General features: G+C 46.7%; 1 long non-coding RNA gene across 1 annotated transcript in view; it reads left to right on the top strand.

The window, feature by feature from the left end:
• LOC128094418 (uncharacterized) overlaps positions 1–8101 on the top strand; it is a 44733-nt gene extending 36632 nt beyond the window's left edge. The window contains exon 3 of the long non-coding RNA XR_008212953.1: positions 5999–8101. This is a non-coding gene — a long non-coding RNA (uncharacterized LOC128094418). The remainder of the gene's footprint in view (positions 1–5998) is intronic.
• Positions 8102–21586: the final 13485 nt, after the last annotated feature.

Genomic DNA, 21586 nt, shown 5'->3' with positions numbered 1-21586 from the left:
CCTCTTGATCCGGTCACCATGTTCCCCTCTGCATTACCATTCCCTCGCTACCCACTGTTCTTACACTCTGTTCTTCATTCTGTACACCCTAGCATCCATGTCCCCTGCTGCATTCACCGTGTTATCCCCTCTGTTTTCCATTCTCACTTCAGACTCTGTACTCCATTGTGCGCACTATTGTCACTGCACCTCACGGTGTGGTTACCGTATCCCTGACATTTTCTGCTCTTCTTACACAGCACACTGCTCTCACACCACATACGTCACCCTATACATTATCTTTCATACTTCATGTGCTATCCACTCAGCTCTCCTCTCCATTCTCCACACTCTGTTCTGATGTGCCATACTTTGCTCTCCATAGTCCGTTCTCTATACCACATACTCTACTCACCATGTTATTAATCCATTTTCCATTCTTCTCATCCATTCTGTTTCCTCATATCTAATTCTTCATACTCTATACTACATACCTCCTGCTCCACTTACCAGGTTCTCCCCACCTCACCATTTCCTGACTCCATACTCTAGCCCCACAATCGATGCCTCATTCTACTTCGTGTTTTCTCTACACATCGTATTTAATTCACCATGTTTTGCTTTCCATTGTCCATTCTCCTCCCTCCATACTCTTCCCTCACCCTCAAAAGTTCATTCTGCATCCTATCTCCATGCCTCATGCTGGATAGACCAGTCACGGCTCCGGTTTTCTGTTCTCCTCACTCCATGTTCTGTTCCCTCACTTCAGCCTCATCCTCTATAATGCATACACAATTCTCCTTTCACCCTGTTCTCTTCCCCATTTTCTGTTTCCTCATGTTACACTTTGTTGCTGTCCCCCACATCGTTCCACATACTTATTTCCCCCCCATCGTTCCACATACTCATTTCCATATATCACGAACCATTGAGGGGTTTCTCCCTCCATTTTACTTTCTCTTCACTCTATGCTGCATACTTCATTCTACATAGATAAATCTTTAGACTTCAGTCTCCACTGGCTAAGTTCTCCCTTCCTTTCTCCATTCTCCTCTCTCCATTCTTTGTTTTAACATATTATTGTACATAATTTGTTCTTGTTATCTCACACGCCACTCACCAGTGCCGAGCATTCTCTAGTCACCCCACTCCACGTTGTGTTCCCAAATGCCTTTCTACTTACCGACCCTCTTTACATCACGACTGTTCACCATGGTCCTTCCTCTACTCTTCTCAGTCCATACTCCACACTTCTTTCTTCTCCCTCCATGCTCTGTTCTCATACTCTAAATTTCATCCACACACTCATTCCATGTCCCACTTGCCATGTTATAGTTTCTGTTTTCCATCCTCCTCACTCTGTAGTCCACATTTTATTGTCCTTACTTGATACCCCACACCTCCTGCTCCATCCAAGGGCTGGCTCTCTCCATTGTCCGTTTTTCTCTTGCTGTATTGTGTTCCCATGTGCTGTACTTTGTTCTGCATGGTCTGTTCTTTATACCTCACACTCTGTTCAACATGTCATCCACAATTTTCATTCTCCTCATGCCATTCTCTATTCTGATGCTTCATTCTGCCTGCTCTACACTGCATATCTCATGCCCCATTCAAAAGTGCCCTGCTACATTCACCGTTTCCTCAGTACAGTTTCCATATGCTTTTTCCAATCTACAGTTTTTCTCTTCACCTCCTACTCCATTCACCACGTTCTCCCACTTTCCATTCTCTTCTCACCATGCTCTGTTCCATACTCCAAACAACCTTTGCATATTTTTCTCTCTATATATGATATTTCATTTTCCATGCTCAATTCTCCTCTCTCTTTACATGGTTTTCATATTCCATACTTCATTCCCCACACTCTATCTCCAAATCCTAAGCTCCATTCACCATGTTATCCCCTTTGTGTGTTGCATTCTTCTAACTCCGTACTTCATACTTTATTGTGCATAATCTATTGTCTACACCACACACTGTATTCACTAGGTTCTCTCTGACATCCTCTACTTTTCTCATCCAACATTGTTCACACATTAGACAATTCTTCTTATATCATTCTCTGTACCTCATGCCCCACTCACAGGGCTAGGTCCTACGTTCTCCACTTGCTTCTCTTCATACTGCATTTCTGTATACCATAGTTTGGTCAGTAGTGTCTATTCTCCATATCCCATACTCTGTTCACTATGTTATCTACTCCATTTCCAGTCTACTCAGCCTATTCCCTGTTTTCATGCTTCACTCTGCATAGCCTACACTGCACACCCCATGCTTCATTCATAACATTTTCCCCTACATTCACAACCTCTTATCTCTAAGCTCTGGTCCCTTCCTTCACGTTTCATTCTACAGTGTTTTCTCCATGCCTCCTACTCCATTTACAATGCTCTCTTTTATTCTGTGTGTCCTTTTCTCTCTGTACTCCATACATCTTCTACACGGTCCTTTCTCTAACTTTCTTCATTCACCACATTCTCTCTTCCATTCTCCTCACTCTCTATACTCTGTTCTCATATACCATGTTCATTCTACACACTTTATTCTCTGTATCTTGTTGTGGGATATTTGATCACACTGTGAGCCCCAAGTTTGCATTTGCATTAATTAAACGAAATCAACCTCGGATCAAAGGCCAAGTTAGCAACTAGTTGACAGAAAGTAATCATACAGAGTCACAGAGTGTTTGTAAGATGATAGAGAGATACACAGGAAGCAGTAGGGAGGGACTTAGTGTAGTGTGGCTTCTTTTGTTTTGGCGAGCAGAAGGATGCTCTCTTTTGGAGATATTGGCAAAGAGAGAAGGTCAGCTAGTTGCTGCTCAACCTCTCTGAGCTAGTGGGTTTTCACCTCAGCCTTTGACTCCCAAGTCTCATTGATAAAAAGAACAACAGAGATTCAATTAAAAACTATATTTGACAACAGCGACATACCTGGTGCCTGTGGAAACAGAATTCCCACCAGGCCATGGCCTGAGCAGCTTGGCTGCTACCAGAGAAGTAGGCCAGTAACTGCAGAGCTGCATTTTCTGGCTAAAATAGCAGCAGATTAAAGTGCAGCCTCTGTGCTGACAGAAAAGCAACAGTATCTCCTGCTGCATTCACCATGCTTTCTTCTCTGTTTTCCACATTTTTACTCCATAGTCCATGCTTCGTTGTGCACAGCTTCTTCTCCACACCTCACACCCTCTTCCCCCAGTCCTCCCTGACATCTCTATTCTTGTCACTCAGCACACTGCTTAGAAAATGTGCATGTCACTCTGTACCCTCCGTTCTCCACAGCCAATGATCCAGTCACAGTGCTGACCTCTCCACCCTCCTCTCTCCGCTCTGTTCCCACACACTGCACTGCATTCTACAAAGTCTATCCTCTATACATCATATCGTCCATCATGATGTACACTCTCCTCTAGCCTCTGCCCTCCATAATCTGTTCCCAAATTCCATGTCTCATTCTGTAGAGTGTTTTCTCCACACCTTGTATCCATTCACTAGGTTCCCTTTTCCATTCTCTGTATCTTCTCTCTATACAGGACTCTCCATCCTCTCTTCTCCACATTTCATTGTGCATCCACCATATTATTCCCTATTTTCTATTCTCCTTGTCCATGCTTTGTTCCCATAATTCTTCATTCCATATACTCTCTACTGCACACCTACATCTTCATCCACCATTTTTTTTTTTTTTTTTTTGGTTTTTCGAGACAGGGTTTCTCTGTGTAGCTTTGCGCCTTTCCTGGTACTCGCTTTGGAGACCAGGCTGGCCTCGAACTCACAGAGATCCGCCTGCCTCTGCCTCCCGAGTACTGGGATTAAAGGCGTGCGCCACCACCGCCCGGCTTCATCCACCATTTTATAAACCCATTCTCAATCTCTCTCCTCCATTCTCCATGCTTTTCCCATCACACACTCCATTGGCCAAGTTCTCTTCTCTGTTCTCTACTGTCCTTACTCTGTTCACACACTTACTGTTCTACTTACTTTAGTCTATATGCATTCATTGTCTCTCCATTCTCCTTACTCTGGCTTCTGTTTCCCTACTCCATACATAATCCCACATAGTCTGTCCTCCACACCTCACATTTCTCTGATCCGTTCTCCTTCCTCTCCCCTGTTCCTGTGCTCCATATCTTACCTCTCACACTTTAATCTCCATACATCACAGTCCACTTGCCACATTTCTCCTTCTGTTCCTAACTGCTTCACATCATACTCCACACTTCATATTGTACACTCTACTGTCCATACGTGTTCAGTCACCATGTCCCCCTCTGTATTCTCCATCCTCTTGACTAGATATTACAATATTACATAGTTTTTGGACAAGGTCTATTTTCCGTGCTTCACGCTCTCTTCATGAACTTCTCCATTACATCTCTGGTCTTCTACACAGAACACCATTTACACACTGCACACTTCATTCTACATTCTCTGTTTTCCTGACCACGTGCTCCATCCACAGTGCTGTCCTCTCCAGTCTCTGTTCTCCTCTCTCCAAACTCTTTCCCCACATCCCATAGTTCATTCTACACTCTTATTCTCCATGCCTCATACTCTAGTCACCATACAATATACTCAGTTCTCCATTCTCTTCACTCCATTCTTCATGTGTAGTTCACTCTGCATTCTCTATAGTGTACACCTCATGCTCTGTTCACTCTGCTAGCCCTTATTTTAGCCATTTCTTCACTCACTCCATACTCTAGTCCTATAATCCCTGTTTTATTCTTCTCACTTTTTGACTCCATACATTGTACTCTATTCACTGTATGATTTCCGTTCACAGTTTGGTCATAATATACTGTTGTGATACTCCACACATCATTCTACAGTGTCGTCTCCATACGTCATGCACCATTCACCACATCTGTCCTCCATTCTCCTAACTCCATAATGCATGCATCATTGTACATAGTCTGCTATGTCACAATACTTCACTGTCCATTGACCAAGTTCTCCCCTCTATTGTCCATACTTCCATTTTGTATTCCATACATCATTCTACATAGTCTATTCTCTATTTCATACACACCACTTACCAAGTTCTCCCCCATCTTCCATTCTTCCCACTTCATAGTCTGTTTCCACATTTCTCTCTGTGTGTACTCCCTTCTCTATATGTCATGCACCAGTCACCATGACCTCCCCTCCGTTCTCCTCCTCCTTTCTTTATACTTCTTTCTACACAGTCTAATCGCTGCACATTACACTCCATTGATTAAGCCCTCCCCCGTCTCCATTCTCCTCACTCATACTTTGTTTTCATACTCATACTTCATTCTACACCACTTCCATTTCGCATGCTGTGTGTTCCATGTCATCCCTCTGTTTGCCAGTCTTCTCATACCTCACTCCTCACTTCATTGTACATCATCTCTTCCCCAAACCCCACACTCCATTCATTAAGTTCTCTTTACATCTTTACTCTCCCCACCCAACACACTGGTACCACATTGTATACTTCAGCCTACATATGCTATCCTTTGGACTGTACGCTCCATTTAGTTCTCTCTATGCTTTGTTCCACATATTGTCTAGTCCTCATACTTTCCTCACTGTGTCACACACTCCATACACCATTCTTGTCAATCAGTTCTCTCTTCCCTTCTTCATGTTCTATGTTGTGTACCTCATGCTCCACTCACCATGTTCAGCCTTACTTTTGCTATCTCCTCACTCCATACAGTGCTTCCATACTCCAGCCTCAATTTAAACGGTGTTTCCTCCATATCACATACTCCATGCACTATGCTCTCCTTTCCATTCTCGAGTCTCCTCACTTCATACTCCGCTCTCATGTTATACTTCATTTAACACCCTGTACCCTCCATTTCATGCTGCATTCACATGTTCTCCTGTGTTTCATTCCCACTCCACACTCTGTTTCCATACTTCACTTTTGCATACTCTATACTCATACTTTCTCCTCCATTTATCACGTTTTCCTCTCTGTTTTCCAGCTCCCTCATGCCAAACTCTGTTGCTACACTCCAAGTTACGGGATTTCTGTTATGTTGCAGGTCTGTTATTCAATTGAAAAGAGGCAGAGTTTCCATTCAGCTGGCCAGAATGGATCAGCCTGCTGCCTTGGAGGACCCAGAAGAGAGAGAGAGAGAGAGAGAGAGAAAGAGAGAGTGACCTGAAGGGAAGAGGTGGGGCCAGAGGGTGTCTTGGGCCCTTTTGGAGCTGGGAAGCCAGCACTGGTGGGTGTTCTCAGTGGCTTGTGACTCGACTCAGGTTTCTATTTTGTTCTTTATTATTTGTGCACGGGTTTTGTTGTTATAATAAATGGTAAAAGAAATCATTTACAACCCTGCATATTGGTTTACCCTTTTCTCCCCTCAATTCTTCATTCTCAACCCATTAGCCATACTTCATTCTGTGCACTCTATTCTCCACAACTCATTTCCATTCACGTTTTCTCCTCCATTTCCCATTTGTGGTAGTTTGAATGTAATTGGCCCCAATAATCTCATAGGGAGTGGCACTATTAGAAGGTGTGGTTTTGTTGGAGTGGGTGTGGCCTTGTTGGAGGAAATGTGTCACTGTGGTCTGGGCTTTGAGGTCTCTTTTGCTCAAGCTTCCTTTAGTGTGACTGTTAGTTGACTTCCTGTTACCTGCAAGATGTAGCACTCTCAGCTCCAGCACCATGTCTGCCTGCATGCCGCCATGCTCCCATCATGATAGTAATAGACTGAACCTCTGAAACTGTAAGCAAGCCCCAATTAAATGTTTTCTTTATAAGAGTTGCTATGTTCATGGTGTCTCTTCACTGCAATAAAAACCCTAACTAAGGCACCATTCTGCTATTCCAGACTTTGTTCCTATTCTCCATACTTCATTTTCTGTACTCAGACTCCATATCTCACACTCTGTTCATCATGTTCTCCCATCTATGCCTCTACTTACACTTGATATTCCCTCCTTTGTTCTACATTCCTCTTCTCCATGCTTCAAGATCCATTCGCAAAGTTCTTTTCATTCTTCATTTCCTCATTTCATACTCTTTTTTTTCTTACTCCGCACTTCATTCTGCATCATATATTCTCCACATTTCACATGCCAATGATTAACTTCTTCTCTCTTTGCTCCTCACTCTATGGTTTCCCCCCCATATTTCTTTCTATATATACTATCCTTATATCATGTTCAGTTCTCCATGGTCTCCCCTATATTCTTCACGCTACTCACTTGTAGTCTAACCTCTATACCTCATGGTCCATTGACCAACCTCTCTCATTCATTCTCCATTCTCCTCTCTCCATAGTTTGTTAACACACTTCTGTCTGTTTACTTTGTTTTGAGTATATTGTGCTCCATTCATCCTCCTCTGTCTTTACCTCATCCTCTATTCCCATACGTGGTAATTATTATGTTTATACTCCATTCTCCTCACTTAGTCTCCATTATCCATGCTCCACACTCCACTCTTTTCTTCATTCTTCATCCTCTGTTCTCAAACTCATTCTACCTTCTATTCTGTTCTGTAGAACCCTTCCTCTGATCCCACTCCCATTACCATTCCAGAGTATAGTCTGCATACTCCATATCCCAAGCTGGACTGTCCATACTGTATTTACCATTGTTGGTACTCCATTCTCAACACATTCTATTCTATCATCCATCCATTATTTACACTCTACTTCATGCTTCATCATTGATACATTACTCAGTATGATTACCTTTCATCTCCCATGCTAAGTTCCACTATATTATTCATCCTTCGTGTCCTTTGTCCATCCTTCATATGCCACTGTCATTCTTCACACCCCATACTATTTTGTCAATATTGTGCACACTCAGATTCTCATATTTTCCCCCTTAACTAACTCCGCAAATTCTATTCTCCACATACCATATTTGACTTTTCATTATCCGTGCTCTGTACTCTATACTTTATTCTCCATTGTTAATATACTACCTTTCATGCTTTAACCACTTTTTGTAAATATTCCCCATACAATAATCTTCATATTCCAACTTCATTTTCATTTTACTGCATGTCATTTCCTGTACTCCATTCTTTACCTTTCACATGCCAAACTCCATTCTTCGTCTTTTCTCTCTGTTCTTCATACTATACTCTATTTTTCATGTTTTTTCTTTCTCCGTACTTCATTTTCCATATTTTTTTTTTTTTTTTTTTTTTTTGGTTTTTCGAGACAGGGTTTCTCTGTGTAGCTTTGCGCCTTTCCTGGGACTCACTTGGTAGCCCAGGCTGGCCTCGAACTCACAGAGATCCGCCTGGCTCTGCCTCCCGAGTGCTGGGATTAAAGGCGTGCGCCACCACCGCCCGGCTCATTTTCCATATTTTAATCCTATGATTCATCATCCATACTCCAGCATCTAGTCTCCATGCTCCACTCTATAACCAGATCCTCTAGATTCCATTCTCTAGTTTACCCAGATAATTCTCCACTTTCCATACTTGATATTCCCTTCTGTATAGTCAATACTTTATTCTCTAGTTATTTCCTTTCACCAGTGTCATACTCTATACTCCACCAACTGTGTGTGTTTGAGAGAGAGAGGGGAGAGAGAGAGAGAGGAGAGAGAGAGAGAGAGAGAGAGAGAGAGAGAGAGAGAGAGAGAGAGAAGAGAGAGAGAGAGAGAGCAACCCACATAGAAACAAGAAAAGAAAGTAACAAAATTCTATGGTCTGTAGACAGTTAAAGGATAACAAGAAAATATTATGAAGACCTTTGTGCCAATTAGTTCAGCTCTATATAAATGAGATAGTTAAATATTAATGATGAGTAATCAGAGACTGAAATAAAAGTGAAATTGACAATGAGCCCAAACAATGAAAATCTTGGGGATAAATCTACAGAAGATGTAAAATTCCTGCTCCCACCTACTAAATATTACTGAGGGGGAAATAAGTACTTACAACAGTGAAGAGATCCACTTTTTTCATGGGTTGGATTATTCAATAGTTTTTGGATGTCAGTTCTTCTCACATTAGTCCATGGACGCCACAGAGTAGAAAAACACATTGACTGTTTTTCCCACTGCTTCTGGGTACATCTCCTACTCCCTGCCAAAGGATAAGAGTGAGAAATCCTCTGGGATGGGAAAATATTTGAAAAATGTGTGTATGAGAAGCAGCTAATGCCTAGAACACACAAAAATATCCACAGCCCAACAATAAAACACCCTAGTTAAAAATAGGCAAGAGGCTTGAAAGACATTTATTCCAAACAGATGGAAAGGTGAACAACAGGAACATAAAAGGGTTCTCGCCATCAACCAGTATCACCCTGCATCACCACCCAGTATCATCCACAATCACTCATAATTACTCAACACCTGGCATCACCCAGTGTCACTCAGTACCACTCAGCATTTCTGGCAACTCAGGAAATGCACCTCAAAAGGACAATGAGACACTATTTTACTCACATGACCAGCTGCTGCCACAACACAGAAAACATAGAGTGAAATGATTGGCACCTTTCTGCCCAACTGATGGGAATGTAAGATGATGCAGCTACCGTGGAAGACAAAGATAAGGAAGACGCATGAAATTGTTTTTATCCTTTTGTATTTGGTGAAAATTCATTTTGGCCTTGAATGTGATCTATTTCAGAGAAAGTTCCATAGATTGCTGAGAACATGTATTCTGTATCTTTTGGAGAGAATATATAGCTCTTAAGTCCATTTGATCTGTGGTGTAGTTTAACTCTGAGGTTTATTTACTGGCTTTTAGTTTTGATGGCCAATCAAAAGATGAGAGTGGGGTACAGAAGTTGGCCACAGTAATTTTTATCAGAACTTATTTGACATTTTATGTCCATTAGTATTTATTTGTATATGTGCTTAAAATTGTTATGCCTTCTTGGTCAATTGTTCCCTTTATTAGTGCATAGTGGCTTCATTTATCTCTTCCTTTTTTTTTTTTTTTTTTGGTTTGTTGAGACAGGGTTTCTCTGTGTAGCTTTGGCACCTTTCCTGGATCTCGCTCTGTAGACCAGACTGGCCTCGAACTCACAGAGATCCACCTGCCTCTGCCTCCCAAGTGTTGGGATTAAAGGCGTGCGCCACCACCGCCCGGCCATTTATCTCTTCTAAGTAATTTTGATTTGAAGTATGTTTTGTCAGGTGTCTTAGCTATGCTCCTTGTTTGAAGCATTTGTTTGCTTGATAGATGGTCTTCCATCATTGGCCTTCAGTCTGCATCTTTACCAAGGAGGCACGTTTCTTGGAGCCAACAGGTAGTTAGTGCCAGGGTTTCCAACCCAGTCAACCAGTCCATGTCTCTTTATTGGTAAGTTGGGGCCATTGTTATTATTGAGAGATCTTTGCTAATTTCTGTAATTTTATTGGTTCTTTTTCTGATTGGTTGAATCATTGTTAGTTCTTTACTCCTCCTGTTAGTATTAAGGGTTTGCTGCTTTGGTATGTGGGACATGATGGAGTCCCACCTAGCTTTCCTTTGTTCAGCCCTTTCTCTCGAGACATTCATGCTTTCCTGAGCTCTGTGACCGAGACTGTTCTTTCTCTCAGGTATGTGTTGCTCCTCTCATCCATCTGCAGTGCTGGCTTGGTGGCCAGGAACTTAGTTTCTGCTCCTCTTGAAATGTCCTTTTCCACCATCGATCTTACAGTAGAGATTTCTTGCATAGGACACTTTTGGTTGAGCATTTATTGAATGTCAGGGCTTGAAACCCATTGCTCCACATGTTCCTGCTTTGAAGGTTGCCGACAGATCTGATGTTATTCTGATGTTTCTGCCTGTATAGGTGGGTTGATGGTTTTTCCCCTTCTAGCTCTTTGCTAGCCACTTTCCTGTTGCTGTGACAAAACTCTTGAGGAAAGGGAGGGCTGACCTGAGCTCACAGCTTGAGAGTATTGTCTGTCATGGCCAGGAAGGCACAGTGGCAGGTTTAGGATGGGGACAGAATTTCTAACAATTTCTGAAATGACTGTAAACTTTCTCTTGAGACTTTGTACTATGTCTTTTTTCAAATCAGTGTTCCCAGCACTAACCATCAGAAAATCAAAATATTGGACAACTATGAAAAACATTGAAGATGTCAGCCTGTGATATCAAATACTCAGGCCATATTTCATTCTTTATGTAAGAAACAAGCATGTCCATCTCATTGATGTGAAAATTTCTTTCATCTTTAATTAATGGTAAAATTATATGTATATGTATATCAGGAATTGCTTTGAAATAAATGTAAATGTTTTATTTATACACCCATCTTATATTTGTGAGGTCATGTAAAATTTTCTTGGGTGAAATGGGATTAAAAGTGGAAAGTTACAAATTCTGGGCTTAACATCCACTTTCTGAGGATCTGGCCTTCTGGAGATATGGAGATTGCTGTAAGTCTGGTTAGGTAAGGCTGGTTATATGTCACTTGTGATTGTGGAGCCTCTGCCGGTCCCCACTGGTGTTCCTCACTGTGGACCTCATTCCCCTGCCTCTTCCTGCTTACTGATCTTTGGCTCCAAATAATGAATTTCAGCTTTTGAGGTGTGACATGCCTTATCCCCTGTGAATCTGTTCTCTCCTAGGATGACAGTTTCTTAGAAGCAGTCCTTTCTGATTTCTTCCACTGGTACACTTTGGTATTTACGCCTGTTATGTTTCTATTAGGGCAGCTCAACACCCAGTCACTCCAGCACATCCCAGGCAGGAAGCAGGAGGATGCCAAGGAGCTCAAAGATGGTGAGCTGAGCATTAGAACAGAGCCTTGCAGGGTCTACAGTTCAGGGGAGGCTGAAAAGAGGGGGCTGAGGAGAGGAGGCCTGCGACATGGTGCCCCATAGAGCTGGAGGCAGGACAGGAGCTCTGTCAGCACATTCAAAGACAGACACAAGCCATACATCCAAGAAGGGTGCATGGGAGCCTTGAGAAGGGAGGGGGTCCCTGAAGTTTATCAGGACTATGCCCCATAACCCATTATTCATGCTGACCCACACTCATATGCATGCACCCTAATATCTTACACCCAAACACAAGCACTTTCACTGAAACCCACAAGTACAAGATGGGTTCACCCTGGAATACACAAATGCACTCACCAGATACATAGAGTCACAGGCACTACATACACTCACATCTGTACTCAAATGTGCATACAGACACATCTTCAGTCAATCACACAGGTACATAACAAATTCACACGTGCACACACACACCCTTCTCTCTTCCATAGCCCACCACATTCATTCTTTCTCTTCCCTTCCTGGTACTTGAGAACTCTCAGTAGGTGGCAGGTGATAGCAATGTCTCCATTTACAGAGTGGGAAACTGAGGCATGGAGAGAGGGGCTTCCTGAGAGCTCAAGGATTTGGGTTTGGCTTAGTGGAAAGCGCTGGATGTCAGGCTCCATCCTTGCGACACCCGCGATGACATAGACACACTAGGAGCACATTGGGACACTGGTGAACCACAACAGCTTTCTCTCATGTGAGACCTCCCAGGGACAGAAACACTGAAACAAGGCCAGGGACATCCAGAATGGAGTCTGCGCCTCTTTAAGTAACAGATGATCCCAGGTCTCCGGGTTCCACCTGGGCCCTGCAGGGCCACTTCCTACCTCACATACAGAAGTTCAGAGTACAGAGCCCTGTCCACTGTGCTGCCCATGCCACTGGGCCAGAAGCAGAACCATGTGCATGTACAGCGCAGGAAGACAGTTCTCTAAGAATGTCCCACCACCCACGCATGCGTGGTGGCAGGAGGTGACGCCAGCTGTAGCCACAGGGTTCTGGTTCAGAGCAAATATTGTCCTAAAGTGGTTCTGGAACGTGCCTTGTGCATTTGTGTTTTTGTGTGTGTGTTTTGGGAGCTTCTGCGTTGACAGTGGCTGCCAGCCAGCCTCCACAAAGGGAAGGAGGGTAGCTAGACAGCCTCTTGGGGCCCCCACACCTGCACCTCACATCTGGCTCTGGTTTATGTCCAGGGCTGTCCATCCACCATGAGCTTGTACTGATGATACAGAGCAGGTGCCTATCTGAAGGACCCCTACCCACCAGGCTGGGATGGAAGACAGGCCCCAGCTGAGGAACTGAGTCCTTTTATTGGAGCAGGCCCAGCTGGAGCAACTGCTCTTACCAACCTTAAAGCTGGCCATTGCAGTCAGCCACCAGACATTTGTCCTGGAGTTTAGAGTCTTCTGTGGCCCTTAGGGGCAACCACCAGACTTGACGACCCCAGACATGGCCTCGGAAAGGTGATAGCTGAGGAGGGACAGAGCAGGCCCTTTCTCCTGGGGTCCCCAGCCATCCAACTCCAGGATCAAGGGTAGGAGCAGGGAAGGAAGACAGGAGGTCTGGGCCCTGGCCAGCCCTAGGGTCATCTCACAAGGACCTGACATTCCCTGGGAGCAGGAAGAATGAGACTGGTGGGGTGGGGCCAGTTCCCTGGTCTCCGCCATTCCTGCACAGCTGGGGGGCTCCCTACCCTCGGTCCCTCACATGGACAGATGACAGTAAGTCACATTTTGTCCCCATGAGGGTGGCTGTCATCAGTAGCTTATGGACCTGCCCCGTGTTCTCAGGAATGTTCCAGAAGCAGAGGTAGTGAATTCTCCAAGGTTGGAATGAATGGAACAAGGTGGGCTATGGGGAAAGGTACTCGGGGAATTTGATGGGGACCAAATCAGCCACTGCTTATGGCACTGGAGCTAGGACGGTCCTTGGCTCTCGATGTGTCAGACACCTGGTATCATGAAGTTCACCTACATGCTGCTGTGGGTGTGTTTGCCAACTCCATCCACTCTCGCTTCCTATAAGGCTGCCTCAAGCAAACACTGGCCATATTTAGATGGCATTTGTGGGTTGATCCTGCGCATCTAGCAGGCTTCCCCTGGGCATGTGAATTCCAGGTCCTCTCTCAAGGGCACCTAATATCTCTTCCAAAGAGAAAGCCCTCAGACAAACTTAACTCCCATATATGTCTCCCTGTGATGTAAGCCTGCTCTTCAGCAAATTTTGTTTGCTGCCTTGGGTGGGCAGGTGGGCACACAGAGGCAGTGGCCAAGTGGGAGTCCAAGGCTCTGGGGAGAGTTAGGACTCTGACCTGAGGTCATTCCTGTCACTTTGTGCACATCTACTCCTTTGAGTTTTGGTTTTTTTTGGGGGGTGGGATGAGGGGGGAGTATAGTATATGCACCTATTCATGTGCATGTATGTATATTTGCATGCAGGTGCATTTATATGTCTGTGTACATGGAGGCCAGAGGTCAACACCAGACATCTTCCACTATTGTTCTCTGCCTTATTCTTTTGAGCCAAGGAAGTCCACTGAACTTGCAGCTCACCAGTTAGCTAGATTGGCTGAACAATGGGCTCCAGGGATCCTCCCGACTCTGCCCACTACCACCGCACTAAGCACTTGGGTTACGGATGCCCTCCATTCTAGCTTTTACATGGATGCTGGGCAGCCAAATTCAGGTCCATGCTGTCTGCATAGCAAGTCCTTCACCCGTAGCAATCCCTCCAGCCAACAGCGCAAACACCACTCTGTGTATCTGTGCAGCCTCCTACTCCCTGCTGGAGGTAACTGATTCCCTGCCTGGCTGTGTGCTGTCTGGTGCCCAGGTTGTTAGGTCACTAGACTTTGGTCAAATCTTCTGAGTTGGCACTGTGAGGCGGAGGTGGGGGATGGGCCCAATGGGAAACCAGAAAGAGACCAGCATGATCTTTCTGTGGGGCTTGCCCTGCCATGGCCTTCTCTACTGACCTCTCTTGGTCTCCCCTTATCCTCCTGGGCCAGACACCCTGCATATCCTATTTAACCATTATTGAACGTTGGGAGTGATCTGTAATGGGCAAGACAGAACTTGGGACCCAGCTAGAGAGCCAGTGTATTCCAGGTATCATCTTGGAGAGTGTGGGGGACCTAGAAAGAAATAACTGGTCCAAGGAAGCCAGAAGGTAGCTCAGATGCTCCCCATGGCCAAGGGCAGTGGAGGCAAGGATGAGTTGTCCCAACAGTATGGAGGAAATCAGGATTATATGGGTAGCTGTGGTCCCTGTGGGTCTCACACAGGTATTCATTACTGTGATCATTTCTTCTTTGAAGGCTTCACAGGAACTTCAAGTCCTACACCCATGGGATTCCAGAAATGCCCCTCCATGCCCTTCTCAATCTCACAGCCACCTCCATGCTCCTCCATGCCTTCCTCACCTGGCTTGAGATGTCAAGCCCTTGAGAAGCCAAAGCCTCCTCCGCTAAGACCTTCCACCTGAGATCCCTGACCCACCCCAGATCTTGGAACCACAGACCCCCAAACCGGAGCACTCTTGCCTTCACAGCTATTTGGAGGCCTCTTGTGTCTCCTTTTCCAGGACAACAGAAGCCATGATGGGAGACATGCCCTGGCACTCAGACCTCACCCCATAATCTTAACTTGAGTTTTTTTAGATCCAGAGAAGATGCCTGAATATGAGAAATCGCCCAAAGGTGCCATGGGAGCTTTGAAACTGGAGCAGACAGACACTGGAGTGAAGAACCTCCTGCATGCTACACAGATTGTCACACCTTCCTGGCCTCCCATCCCATCTCTGTCTTATTCCAAAGCAGATCCACTGGACTTCAGAGAGACTGTGGGATGCCTTGCCTTTAATTACAACCAGAACAACTTGAAAACACAAAGAAGGGGTCACTGACTCTCTCCCACATCACACCCCAAGCTGAGAATTCTTGCAGAGCTCACACTGAGAGACCTAGAGCTTTCCTTTTCTTCTTCTGAGGAGGATGCAGAGACTTTGAATCCAGTCTTCGGCCACCTGCTCTTTTCTGGAAAAGACTTGCAGTAGACGCCTCTCCTGACTGATGTTTTCTAATAGTAGTAGGACAACCAAGACTGGCCAGAGGGGCAACTGTTAAAGCCCAGCTCAGGGACCCCAAGACTCTGGCCTGTGTTCTTTTGACAACCTCTGAGGTGGGATAACCTCATTCCCCGCACCCCACCCGAGGAACAGCTCACCAGGGGCTGGAGAGATGGTTCAGTGGCTGAGTGCCTGTTGCTCTTGCAGAGGACCTGGGTTCACTTCTGTGGCTCACAAACATTAGTAATGGAGAGTCCTCCTAACTGTCCCCTGTGCCCCAAGTGTGAACACACAGATATGCATCAGTGTCCTGTGTGTATGTATGTGCACTAGGCACACTAATAGTCTGGGGCCAGAAGCAGAATAAGGAGAGGAGTGAATTTGCTAACACATGGCTCCCAGGGAGTGTGTTTCCTGAGACTGATGACTGCAGCATGGGCACAGAGATGCCACAGCCTGGGAATTTCTGCTTGTCTTTGGAGGTAGGGCCTGTGGTCTACTGAGGGCATTTCAAAGCCTCCAGGATTCTCTGCTCACACTTGTCCCAACCTTTCTGGTAGCTCGTTAATTTTGACTCTCAACCTGATCGGATTGAGACACCTAGGACATTTGTGAGCTGTCTGTGTGAGAATCTGCAGGGAGGATTAACTGAGGGGAGAAGGCTTGAGCATGGACAGCACCATCCCAACCATGGGCTAGGGTCCCTGATGCAGTAAACGGAAAAGAGAGAGAGCGCAAGCTAAGCATCAGCATCCTCACTCTCTGCTTCCTGGTCTGCTGAGGTGAAGGCAAGCAGCTTATACTTGTGCCATCATGGAGTCGCCTCCTGCCAGGCCTTCCTGCAAAGATGGACTGTATCCTCCAGCCTGTGGGCCAAAATTAATCCTTCCTCCCTCAAGCTGTTTTGGTCAGGTGTTGGTCGTAGCCATGAGAGAAGTAATACAGTTTTACCCACACCGGGAAGGCTCTTCCCATCTTTCAGACCCAATAAAGGGCCTCACTAAACAACCACTCATTGCTCTCAGGGGAAGCCAGAAGTCACCATACATGACATTGTGTGTTGGTAAACAGGGATACTGAGAGAGAGTGTCTTGTAGAAGGTACATCCTCCCAGGCCCTGCGCTCCTAAGCCCTGCCCCTGCCCCCATACCACCCTGGACCACAGAGGGCTCATAGGACCAGACCATGACACTCACATTGTCTAGGCTAGACTTTTTCAGGTGATGGGGTTACCCTGGCCCCGCGCCACTGAGCACACTTCTGCCCCTTGGCCCCACCCACCCATCACCCTTTTCTCTCCTTTCTCTCTTTCCTTGAAGCTTCCCTCTCAGCTGCCTGAACTCCAGCCCTTAACTGAACTCTCTCCTAGCCCCTCCTACCCACCTCACTGCTTCATGCAATCTCAGAGAGGGTGGGGACCAGCTCCTCCTACCTGAATCAGAACGCAGATTCTGAGACTCCTTCAGATCCTAACACTGGGGACACCTCTCGGAGTGGGTGAGGGATAGGTCTCAGAGCCCATTGTCCAGCGTCTCCTAAGTTCAGATGCTTTCCTGATGGGGAGCCCATTACCTTACAGCTTGGCCCTCTGGAAGGTACTGGCTGGCAAGAAGTTCTCCCCTCCCCTCACCCCATGTGATTCAATTCCTGGGAGACACAGCAGCATCGATTTTGAAATCCTTTTGAAAATGTTTGCTTTGTTTTATTTAGAAATTTCCCAAATTTTTACCAAGTTAAAGAGATGACCACAGGAATGTGTAGCCTGGGTAGATGTCTGGCATAAACAGCCCCTCCCCCACTACCCAGCCTTCCCCTGCAGCCGCAGCCCCCCAACTCAGCATCAGAAATGCCAAACACAAGTAAGAAGAGACACAGTGATATAGATGTAGCTGGGTGAGGGGCACAGAACTTCTCTGTGGCCATGGCACACATGCACTTGTGCACACATACGCATGCCACACACACCAGAAAACATTGTATGTGTACACAGGTATAATACACATGTGTACATGAGATATACATGCGTACAGGTATACACATGTATACCAGCTGGGTAACCTGTTTCTAATCCTGGTGAAGACGTACAGGGTTGGAACAGGGTGCTGGAGCCAACTGGGGATCTCAACAGCCCCTTGGCCTCTCTCTACCTGTTTCTTCATCCTTTTCCCCACACTTGCCAAATTCCTTTGGAGAACCCAATGAGACAGATATTGGAAAGCTCTGCTTGTCAGCCGGCACGGCTACATAGTGGGGGCCACAACACTGTGCCCCCCTCCACAGGAGACCCTTGGAGCTGAGAATCCCAAGGCTACTGTAGAAAAAAAAATGAATGAGCATTGGGCTCCTGAAATCCTGCCTTTGATCAAGCCCTCACCCATAGAACATACAGGACACCTTCCCAGAGGCAGTTGGGACTGAAAGACCTGGAATGGTGAGTGGAAATGTGGAGATAACCCAGAGGAAGTCTCCCAAGTCTTACCTAAGAGCCTCTTCAGTTTCACCCTCCAGGCTATACCTGCAAGACACACTGGCGCCTCTCTTCCTGCAGAAACTGCCTGACCGGATGGTAGAGGCCACCTGTGCTGCCCGAGGGGCTCACCTAGAGAGATAGCATTCCTCGGCCAGGGCCATTTAGTTGTAAGTATCTAAGATCTAACTCTCTGCCTCGAGAACTGAGAATTCTTTGCCCCAAAGCCCAGCACATGGCTGCCCCACAGGCCTAAGACCCAGCTCAGTCTGATGGCATAGCTACCAGCCAGCAGCCTGGCCACATGGAAAAATGCTCTGCCTACCCAAGAGGCCAATGTGGAGCCCAGAGGAACCCCCCATGAGCTGGTTCCCACACAGGGGAGGCTTTAGCATACCAATGGACCCTCAGAGGCCCTGGAATCTCACTTTCTTCTGGGCACCTACAAAATAGGATCCAGACCTGCAGGACTTTGCTGGTACATACTCTTAGCCTTTCAGATAGTTATTGCACCAGGAAATTAATTCACCATGCACAGGCTCCAGTGGTGAGAATAACCACACACCATCACTCAAGGCAAATGTGGGTCAGCCTGAGCCATCTCATCTCAAGTGCAGGCAGGCCAAGATGGATCAAGAGGGTCTCTTTGGCCCAAACCCTCCCCACCTAGCCCAGGCCACCACCCACAATGTTATGGGCTGTCACTGACACACCAGTCAGGCTTCAATATTGGGTTTTGGCCTACTGAGGGGGCAGGTACCCAGCAGCCTCAGCAATGTGCATTACCAGGGCTGGGAGGATAGAGACCCATGCTGGCTCCATGATGACATGAGGCTGTCTGTGGTGGGATAGGGGGAATGGCCTGGGACCCTTGGCTATTGGGACTTTCAGAATACTCACCGGGGCTTCTCTAGACTAGGGCAGCTGGAAGTCACCTCCCGGTCAGTTCTGGACCAAGCTGAAACCCAGATGATGATGGGGTGTGGGGTAGGAGAGAGGGGAGGGACTTGAGTGCAGACAACAGTGCCAGCAAGGTGCTCATGCCACATGTACCTCTCTCCCTTTTGCTGGCAGAGGCTGCTGCTGGAGTCATGAGCCGAACCTCTCACCATGGTTCTTTGTCCCCACAACAGGAAAGACTCCAGCCTAAGTTCATGGTCTGCCATAGAATCATCTCACATCACCAAATACGGCTGCCTGGAGCTCACAGGGCAAGTCCTGGCCCCCATCTTTGCTTCCCTGTTATCCCTGAAGTCACCAGCCTAACACATCAGTGCCTTGGTGCCCACCACCTCTTAATCCTGCTGCCAGAGTCCATAGTGCCCATGGAACTCACATTTCATATGCTCACGGCAACTCTGAAAAGTACACCTGTATGAATTGGGAGACTTAGGGACAATTGTCTCACCAAATTCTGGCAGCCAAGGTCCTGTCCTGTCCTGCTCCAGACTTTCCAACTGTCCACCTAGGTAGAGCTGACTCTTCACCAGCTACCAAAACCATGTTCCCTACTTAGGTATGTACCTAAGGACACTTTGGAGGAAGGGAGCTGGCCCTGAACCCTCTGACTAATCACTCTGACCTCCCAGGGCTTCTAGATACAGCCACAATCCTTCTACTTCTGCCTTACCCACCCAGACCCCTGAACCACCCTTAACTCTCTTACAAAGTCAAGGTCCCTGTTTCGGGATCCATGGAATTTTTGAGCCTCTATTTGGTGCGTTCCATTCTGTCACAGTATCAGACCTCTAGGCCTCTGTTCTAGACTCGAAGACCTTGGTACATCCATATGGCAATGGATACCTATGAATACCCAGAGCCTGCCAGGCCTCACCTGGCCCTGTGAGCATTGGTGTCTCCTGAATACTTCATTCCATTGTCCAGGAAATTACATGGTTTCTAACCAGTGTGCAGGAGTGGGGGTATGGAGCCTGGGTATAGAGCTTGAAGGAAGGATCTAGTTTTACTCACAGCAATATGGGGGGCAGAGATGTGGCTATAGGGGATGTGGAAGGCCTTCCAGTTGGCCCTCCTCTGCCCACCTGCCAGCCATAGTCATGCCAAGAAGTCATGGAGGGGAGAACTGAATACAGAAGGCATTTTGGCTGAGAGGAAGCATGTATGAGGTTCAGGCCCCACATGACCCAGGGACAGTGCAGGACCTAAGCTACCAGCAAGGCTCTCAGGATATCTGGAATGGCATAGATTGTCAACATTCCCTGAAGCCCCACTTTCAAGGCCCCATGCCATCAGATGGGTCACCATGCATGGAGTATGAGACCTAGCAGGAGACCTCGTGTGTCCCTCAAGCTGCAGCCAATTTGGTGTTTGAAGCCAGGCTCTCTTCTTCTGTAAGATCAGTTCATGCTGACCCTGCAGGATGGCCATGCCTGCTGAGCCCCATCCTCTCATATCCTCCCACAGACCCAGCCCTGGGTTACAGAGGTACTGTCCATCCTGTACTCACCCCTGTGGTGGCTTCAGGAAAGTGGGGCTGTCTTTCTTTTTACTGATGCTGGGGTTGGAGGGAATCAGCCAAGGAGCTTGGATAATGGCTGGACAGAGCAACCCTAGCTCCGCCCATGAGGCAGGCTTGCCTGGGCTATTAATGGGGCTACATTACTGGTGTTCAGTCTCTGCCCTTGCTCTTGAATGGGGTCCACCAAGCTGCCTGTCACCCAGCAAGTAGAGCTAAGCCAAGAAAGCCAGCACACTGGAACAGGTATAGGCTGAGGGCCTGAGCTGCCAGCTAGGTACACCAGATGGATCTTTGGCACACGCTCCTGCCAGATAACATCCTTCCTTCCTGCACCCCACTCTGCCAGCACATCTCAAAAAGCACCCAGAATGTCAAAGATATGCCAAGTTCCCAGCCCCAAGTCATGACCTTGTGACTGCCTCTGTGTGCCAAAGGGCCCAGAATAAGCCCAGGCAGGCCTAAAGAGTCCATGAAGCATTGGGTTCCCTGGAAAGCAGCTACATCATTATCCTAGAAAACATCCGCATCCCAAGCCAAGCCTGCATCATGTGCCACAATCTCAGGTGAACACTTGGGACCTTATCTCCCTATAAAGTGACCACTATCACCTCCCAACCCGCTCAGGCCTTTTAGCCAGTCCCACCTCACAGCCAGCATCATCATTTTCTGCCAAGAGCCTTACCATAGCCCCTTCACCTTGCTCCCAGTGCTTACCCAATACCATCCCCAGTTGTTCTTCACCTCACGGGCATCCAACTTCAGGTGTCCCTTCCCATTTACCCTAGTGATACTGAGAGGCTGAGGTGGTATGTGGCTGCCTCCACTCCCTGCTGTTACCTGTTCTGGTGAGTTCTGTGCTTAGTGTACTGG

This window comes from Peromyscus californicus, unplaced genomic scaffold (assembly GCF_007827085.1).
Source record: "Peromyscus californicus insignis strain IS unplaced genomic scaffold, ASM782708v3 Scaffold_4__1_contigs__length_199733344, whole genome shotgun sequence".
In the NCBI taxonomy this organism is placed as follows: domain Eukaryota; kingdom Metazoa; phylum Chordata; class Mammalia; order Rodentia; family Cricetidae; genus Peromyscus; species Peromyscus californicus.
This window is presented reverse-complemented; position numbering and strand designations above follow the sequence as displayed.